Source organism: Bidens hawaiensis, unplaced genomic scaffold (genome assembly GCF_021521415.1).
Source record: "Bidens hawaiensis isolate Kalapana, Puna unplaced genomic scaffold, B.hawaiensis_p1.1 tig00023432_1, whole genome shotgun sequence".
NCBI classification, from domain to species: Eukaryota; Viridiplantae; Streptophyta; class Magnoliopsida; order Asterales; family Asteraceae; genus Bidens; species Bidens hawaiensis.
Genome location: NW_027493684.1, coordinates 239,228 through 247,319, shown reverse-complemented (window position 1 = coordinate 247,319; position 8,092 = coordinate 239,228).

Here is an 8,092-nt window from a genome sequence, read left to right as displayed (position 1 = left end):
ACGTCGGGATCTCAGATGGTTGATACGTCGGAATCTCGGATGGGTGGTACATCGGTATGCTAAATGGGTGATAGCTTGAGTGTCTTGGGGGATTGTTTTTCTGCATTGGTGGACTATCAGGTAAGTTTATCGGACATTGTTCGGTTCCAAGGAAGTAGATCGGTTTGGTTCGGTCAATCGGGTGGTCTTGATTGAAGAAGGACTCTTAGTAATCCTCGCTCATGTTATCCTTCGGTAGGGGTTCGGGAATTCCAGCTCTTTTCGCGTCTCTCATGAATCCATCCATTATCTTCTTGAACGACATCTATGGATTAGGTGGCTTAGATTGATGAGGGATAGAAAAGGTTTACCAGCCTATCTTATCCCTATAAATTTAAACTAGTAATAAAACATTTTTCTTATACTTGGATCGAAGCTTAGGTATTATATTTTAATACCAAATTCGCTAAGATCGATGGCTCTGATACCAACACTTGTCACACATCAGACCACGGGCTAGGCGTGCGACACATATGTTGGGACCACATCTGTAAATTTATCAGAGATAAGTACGGAAGTTATAGATATGTGGATTTAAAATATTGTTATTTACAATCAAAACACGGGATTATAAAATACCAATTTAAAGCATTTCTTGTTTATACAAAAGATTAGTTGTTATAATAAACCACCATTTATAATTTAAGTTTATCAAAAAATCCAAGCCATCGGATATCTTGAGCACTTCGAGCTTCCAAGCCCTATTCTTGATTACCTGCAAAATGTTTAAAAATAAGTCAGCAACACATGTTGGTGAATACGTTGACGCTAAAATATTTTCTTTTAATTGATTACCCCTCGAGACATAACATGGGTCCGTCCCATCGTGTCTTAGGAATAATCAAGCTTTAAAAACAAACACAATTGTAAACTCAAGTCTCTACACAAGGCACCCCGTCAAACATCGCAGCGTTCGACATTACTTAGGTACCATACGTATACACATGGTCAGTCTCACTCGGACGTAATTTGGGTCCGGCCCATCGTGGCGGAGGTCATGACCAAGTGTGGTGCGGTGTGCCCACCGACTTATTTACCACATATGTAAGGATCCAAACAAACGTACACGATAGCCTGAGGGCTAGCGCTTACTTTTGTTTATAACGTTTTAGAGACACGTAGTCCCATGTAATTCCTTTCATTTAATTCATTTGACTCAATTAAACAAGTTTGTAAAGTTGGGGCGTATTCACCTTTTTCTTGGATCAGCTTCAATACACTGTCTGAGGGTCTTTCCTTTTTCTTGCTATCTCGCACCTATTATACGAGTATAACTTTTTGTTAGTCGGATATACAATCCGGCTTAAGACCATTAGTCTTTTTTTATAGTCGTTACATCGATTATATTTTCTTTACTTAAAACCTTTAGTTAAAAAATATTCTTTCTTTCTTTTCTTTTAATAAGTTAAAAGTCTTTCTTTTTAACTTATTTTCTTTGCTTTTCTTTAATAAGATAAACCTTTAGTTAACCTTATTTTACTTTTATTTAAAACTCAACGTTTCTTCTTCTTTAAGAAACGCATACTTTTCTTTTCTTTATTATTTAAGAATAATCATAATAATTTAAATAATATTTTATAACAAAGAATTATATATAATAATCACATTGATAAAATATCATATTCCTTTCTTTTCTTTTATTTTCTTTGTTATATTTTCTTTTATTTATCGAGGTATCGAGTATATACTCGACTTAAGGTTTTAAGCCTTTTAATAATTCTATTAATATTTTATTCGGGCATGATGCCTACCTTATTTGGCTTATAGAAACCCTACACAATCAAGCAGCACTTCGACGCCGCTTCATTTTCTTTTTCTTCTTAATCAACACCTTTCCTTCGACACCTATCCCTTCGCACACGAATGAAGATGCACCAATACATCTCTACACGTAGGCACGCTTATTGAGGCGGGTCATCGAGACGTCTTGGCAACACCTTCTTCGTGGTAACGCCGTTGGTAAGTGGCACGTACTTTGAGGAATGTCAGAATGTTGGGCACAAAAATCAAGGAATTTGGGCACGTTTTATGAGGTGATCGAGGGTATGCTTCTATGAGGTTTAGAGAGATGTTAGAGAGAGAAATATGTGTGAAACTTTGGTATGAGAATGAAGAAACTCGAGCTTTCTATTTATAGGCAAACCAGTGTGCCCATCGCGATACACGATGGCCCTTTGGTTAGCCCGTCGCGTATCGCGACGTAGGCTGTTGCGCTGCCATATAGGCTTGCCACGTGGCGACACGTGGTAGACGTGATGCCACGTGGCGACACGTGGCGGACGTTGTGCCACGTGTCACCACGTGGCATCACGTCTAACTTGTGTGTCAGACCGGGTTTATTGGTGTAAACCTATGTTCTTTGTGAATATTAAATTCTCGAATGGACATGTTAGACCAGATGTATTTTATAAGTAATACTTTTTGTAAATGCTTCATTTCCTAACATGTGTGTTAGAAATTCTTACAAGTTATAAATTGTATGGTTTAAAACATTTGTCCAAATGTCTCGTTTCTTAAAACGAGTGTTAGAAATAGTTTATTTAATATAAAATAATAAGCGTTATAATGAATTTTGTAATCATTTATTTTGTAATGAGTGTGTTTTATAACAGTTTATGTAATCGTTTATTCCTAATTAGTGTGTTAGAAAATTATGCACGTAGACGTCCATTGGGTGCATTTTAGTGAAATAATAAACATAGACTTCCGTATCTATTTATATTCCTCTCATTAAGTCGCAAATAATAAAGCATTAACTCGGTGTTAATGAAGCGACTTTTGGGCAATACACTAGAAAAACCAACAATTTAAAGGTTTTGTCTTAACGTGTAATGTTTCATGTATGCATAGTTTTTCCTCTAACGTGCGAATTAGAATCGTTTAAGTTCTAAAATGTTTGTTAGAAATTTATCTTATAAACCATACGGGCCGGAAATGTTTTATGTAAACATTTAATTATCTAGCGTATGCGTTAAAACAATTAGAAATGGTTTCTTTTATAGATTGTATCCTTGGAAAACGTCACACGTAAATGTTTAGTTTTATAAAGTGCATGTTGTAACACGTTTTTTTGCTAGAAACCGTTTTAGTACATGGGTATTAAATCTAAAACGTATAAAATCGTTTGATATTTTAGGTTTTGATTTTATAAACCCTTATTGATATTATTAATATAACATACTGCAAAACTAAAGACATGTTTTAGAATGATTTTTAAACAAAGTTTTGCATATTTAAGATAATTCAAAATAGTTCGATACTCTTGCTAGTATATGTTAAACTCATATAACGTTCTCAAGGATACTCTAAGATGGAAAACAACTTCATGTTGTGTGAACAAAAAATTGATTGTTCAAGTTTCGCTACTTGGATGTTGTTTTGAACATATTTGTTCAAAAGTATAGTTTCAAAATTAGAATGAGGATTTGAGGATATGTGTGCATGGAGTTTTATTTGAGTTAGCACTTCAATACATGGCTTGAAATGATATCATTGAAATGATTTCGATCGGATGATGAAAGTGTTGAAGATAATATAACACTTTGAGATTTGATATTTAGATGTCATTTATTTATCCATTTGAATATTTATTATTAAAAAGTGTTTTACACTTTATGTTCTAGTTTCGGATGTATTAATATTTTGTGTTCAATATCTTCGGATAACACATGCAGTTTTACAACCAAATACAACAATATTTATTGTGATGTGTAAAATTATTTTATAGGATTTTTTTAAACAATTTTTTTTAATAAAGGATAATTTTAAATGGACAGTGCAACAGAATTTTTCTTAAGAAACAACTTGTGAGTTGTTGCTTTGACTAAAGTCTAAGACGACACATCAAATGTATAACCATATCATGACATGGTCATGGAATAATGTGGTGAGTGTATTTAGATGAAATGCACAAGAATGCAATATTTACCTCATTGGAAATAAGTAAATGAAAATTAATATATGTTGATGGTGTATTTAACTCATTGGAGATTCTCTAAATGTGAATTGTAACGTAATATCGTTAATGAGATATTTATATCATTGAAAATTCACCGAGTGTGAAGCATAAGAGATAAATTATGTTATTATCATAATTGAATTTAAATAAATCTTAAGAGAAGTATTATTATATGCTTACAATAGTGATGAATAAATAGATGGTTCTACTCCCATCCATTATTGAACTATGTAAAATTTTGTCTTTCATTTTGAGAGAGTATCTCAATAAAAAATTTCAAGAGACAACAATGAAATGAATAAATCACTTTATGCTAGTGTTATTTCCAAGAGTTTGAGTGTCAATCTAGTTGACTTTATCTCAACATAATAGTGATTGTAAACGAGTAGCGTTCATCTTGTTGGTAATAAATGTAGTCATCAAAATGATTCGGATTAAGACTTATTTTCAAAGTCCATATAAGTCAATGGTGAAGCCTTGAAGATCAAAGGCAAAAGAGTTATGTCCCTTAGATGAATGGAAAAATTATGTATGTTCTATATACAATAACTTGTGAGACTTTCCTGAATATTAAGGTTTGGGGACTGTGAATAGGTCTTATAATTATGTCTAAACAAATGGTTGAATGTTTTAAAGTGATATTGTAATGGCTGTGAAGGATCAGAATGATGCATCTTCTGTTCACATGCTAAGGTATTGTAGTCTAAAGCATGCTAGACTAATACTTGCTAATTTTGGTGCTTTATGAAGACTAATTAACCCGAAAATTTGAAGCATCAACAACACAAGAATTGTGTATAGAAAAATTTAAAGAAATTTTCATTCAATACATATAACATATAAGGCTCTTGAGAAGACCTCAACTTTCTAGGGTTGCCTTAGAGAGTGATTTCGAATCCTTATAAGTTGGTGATGTTTGATAACAAACTTTTGACATGTGTTACTTTGACACAAAGACATGGTCTTGTTTAAATCATGAGTGTCAAGCTGTCTTCATAAGTAAAGTTAAACAAACTATATCAAAATGCAAGAAATGTGGGGTCGGGGGGGGGGGGCATTTAAGATAATGTTATTGATCCAACAACCTGAGGGTTTAGTAGAGATCAAGTTGTGGAATGAGACTAAAGCCCATCAAAAAGGGTATATAAATGAAAACCTAACTTAGTTGACTGGAGATCCCAAAATCTAAGTTCAATATGACAACCTAATCATAAATCTAAGGGTGGTCATTGTGGGGGCATAACTTATGTATAAGCTGATACATAAGCTAATATCTATATCCTCCTAAATTAAAAAAGGAAGTCTAACTACTTCCTAGTCCATTCCTATAACAACAGTGACATGTTGTGAGGCTAAGCATCATGTATGGTTAATGATTTATAACCTTAATGTTTTTAATGATTTGTGGATAATCATCTACGTGAAAGAGAAGTGTGGTCGCTTCAAATGAAATTGTGGGGTGCGCAATTCCTAGAGCTTTCACAAAACCAGGCTAGTGTTCCAGGACCATAATGGACACGACAATGAGGGGATGTGCCCAGCTAGGGAGAGTATTGTGTGAAGTGTATTGTCGTCTACACAAATGGGGTTTGTTCAAGGACACCGCTTCTACTAACTCGTTTTTAAGCAAAATCAAGCAAGCGATTCAGGTATGTTAATAGAAATCCACTTCCAAATCGATATGATTCTTTGAATGTTCTCACAGATACTGTTTACACCAATCGTTTATAAATCCTAACTATACGCGTTTATACAAAAACTTCTTATTACGTGTCTTTTAGAAAATATTTTTGTATAATTGACTACAAAATCATGTTTTTATACGTGTTTTTACAGAATGGAATCACCAACCATTGACGACGATAGCGATTTTAGTGACACTACTTATGAAGTGAGTACCGATGATGAGGAGTTGTCAGATTGTGTGGCATTGGACCTTGAAGAGGAGGAGTATGTTACTTCTTTAACAAGAACAACCGGTGATCATTTCTTAAATAAACTCTGTTACGAGAACACACAACTTTATTTTGTTAATGATGTAGACGGGTTCGATGTTGGTGAGAACTTGGCTGAAGATAACGATGATATTCAATACATTGAAGAGGATAATGAAGGTACTGAACACGTGGTAAAAGGGAAAGTATATCCAATTCATGACCCAAGCATGAACTGGAAAGATATGATACCAGTTCTCGGGCATAGGTATGAAAATCCTACACAATTAAAGTTTGCTTTATGTTGCTATGGAGTGGTAAATGGATATCTACTTAGCTATAGAAAAAATGAAACAAAAAGGCTCCATGTTGTATGTGGGAACAAAGATGTAGGCTTTGCTTGTCCGTTCAGATTATGGGAATCTTGGATGCAAGGTGAGAAGTCTTTTCAAATTAAAAGCCTTAATGATAATCACAATTGTAGTAGGAATTACAATTTAGGGTCCTTAGTGACAGCCTCGTGGATTGCTAAGATGTATCTTAGAGAACTTATTGCAAGACCTTTCGTTAAAACAAGAGAAATGCAAGATGATATGTTGCGTGACTATATGGTGAAAGTCAGCGGGGGTCAATGTACTAGAGCAAAATCTATAGCAAGGCTTGAAATTGAGGGTTGTTTGAATGAACACTATGCAAAGAAATGGGATTACGCGTATGAGATTTTGAGAACCAATCCTGGAAGTTTTGTGAAAGTGGGAGTAAATGGTATGCCAGATGGTAGTAATGTGTTTAGTAGGATTTATATATGTTTCAAAGCTTTAAAAGAAGGTTGGGTTACATGTAGGAAGGTAATAGGCTTAGATGGAACATTTTTAAAAGGTTTATGTAAGGGTGAACTTCTAACAGCAACAGGTCGAGATGCAAACAACCAAATTTATCCCATAGCATGGGCTGTTGTAGAGGTAGAGAACAAAGATAATTGGAAATGGTTCATCGAATGCTTAAAAGATGATATTGGAATATCTGATGGAAGGGGTCTTACATTTATATCGGATCAACACAAGGTGCAACTATTTTAAGTTTTTTAATTATATGTTATTTTCAATTGTATCTTATTTACGTCTATTTTGTAATGTAATCAGGGACTTGTAAAAGCTGTAAAGGATTTGCTTCCTCATGTTGAACACAGACAATGTGCAAGACATATATATGCAAATTTCAAGAAGAAATTTAATGGGGTAGAATTTCGGAACTTGTTCTTGGCAGCATCCAAAACATCTCTTGAGCATGAGTTTGTCTCAATTATAGATACAATCAAATCCATAAAGATTGAAGCATACAACCATTTAATTGAAAGAGACCCAAATACATGGTTTTGGGCTTTCTTTGAAACTGATAGAGCATGTGAATCTGTTGAGAATGGGATTAGTGAGAGCTTTAATTCTGTTATTTTGAATGCAAGAAGAAAGCCAGTTATTACAATGTTGGAAGAGATTAGAATGTTTCTAATGGAGAGGAACTATAATATGAGTAAGAAATCAAAGAAATGGGATGGTAAGATATGCCCGACTATAAGGAAAAAAATAAAAGGTTGGTCAAAAAGTTCAAGGTAAGTGATTGTTGGTTTCGTTTTTAATCAGTTGCTGATTTTAGTTGGGTTTTATTCTATTTTTTTGATGTTTCTATGCTGAATTTGCTGTATTTTGCTACTGATTGAAGAGGTATGTACCCGCCTCAACACCGAGCAAGGCGGGTCAACCCACAAGATATAGACAAGAGGCTTGAAATCAAGACATTATGAAGGCACAAAGCCAAAACCTATGCGCATGGCGCATATCACATATGCTCATGCATCACATGCTCAGGCATCATATGCCCAGGCACCACACATGCTCAGGCATCATATGCCCAGGCACCACAGATGCCCAGGCATCACATATGCTCACGCATCACATATGCTCACGCATATCACATATGCGCGTGGCGCATCAGCGCGCGGCGCATATCACATGCTCGTGCATATCACATCTGCGCATGAAACATCTGCGCGTGAGAATAAAGAGAAGACCTCGCGCATCCTCAGGATTGGCGCATATCACACATGCACATAATCAACCTCGTCCTTATCCAAATCAGGATTAGGGCAACCTTGATTGTGCAC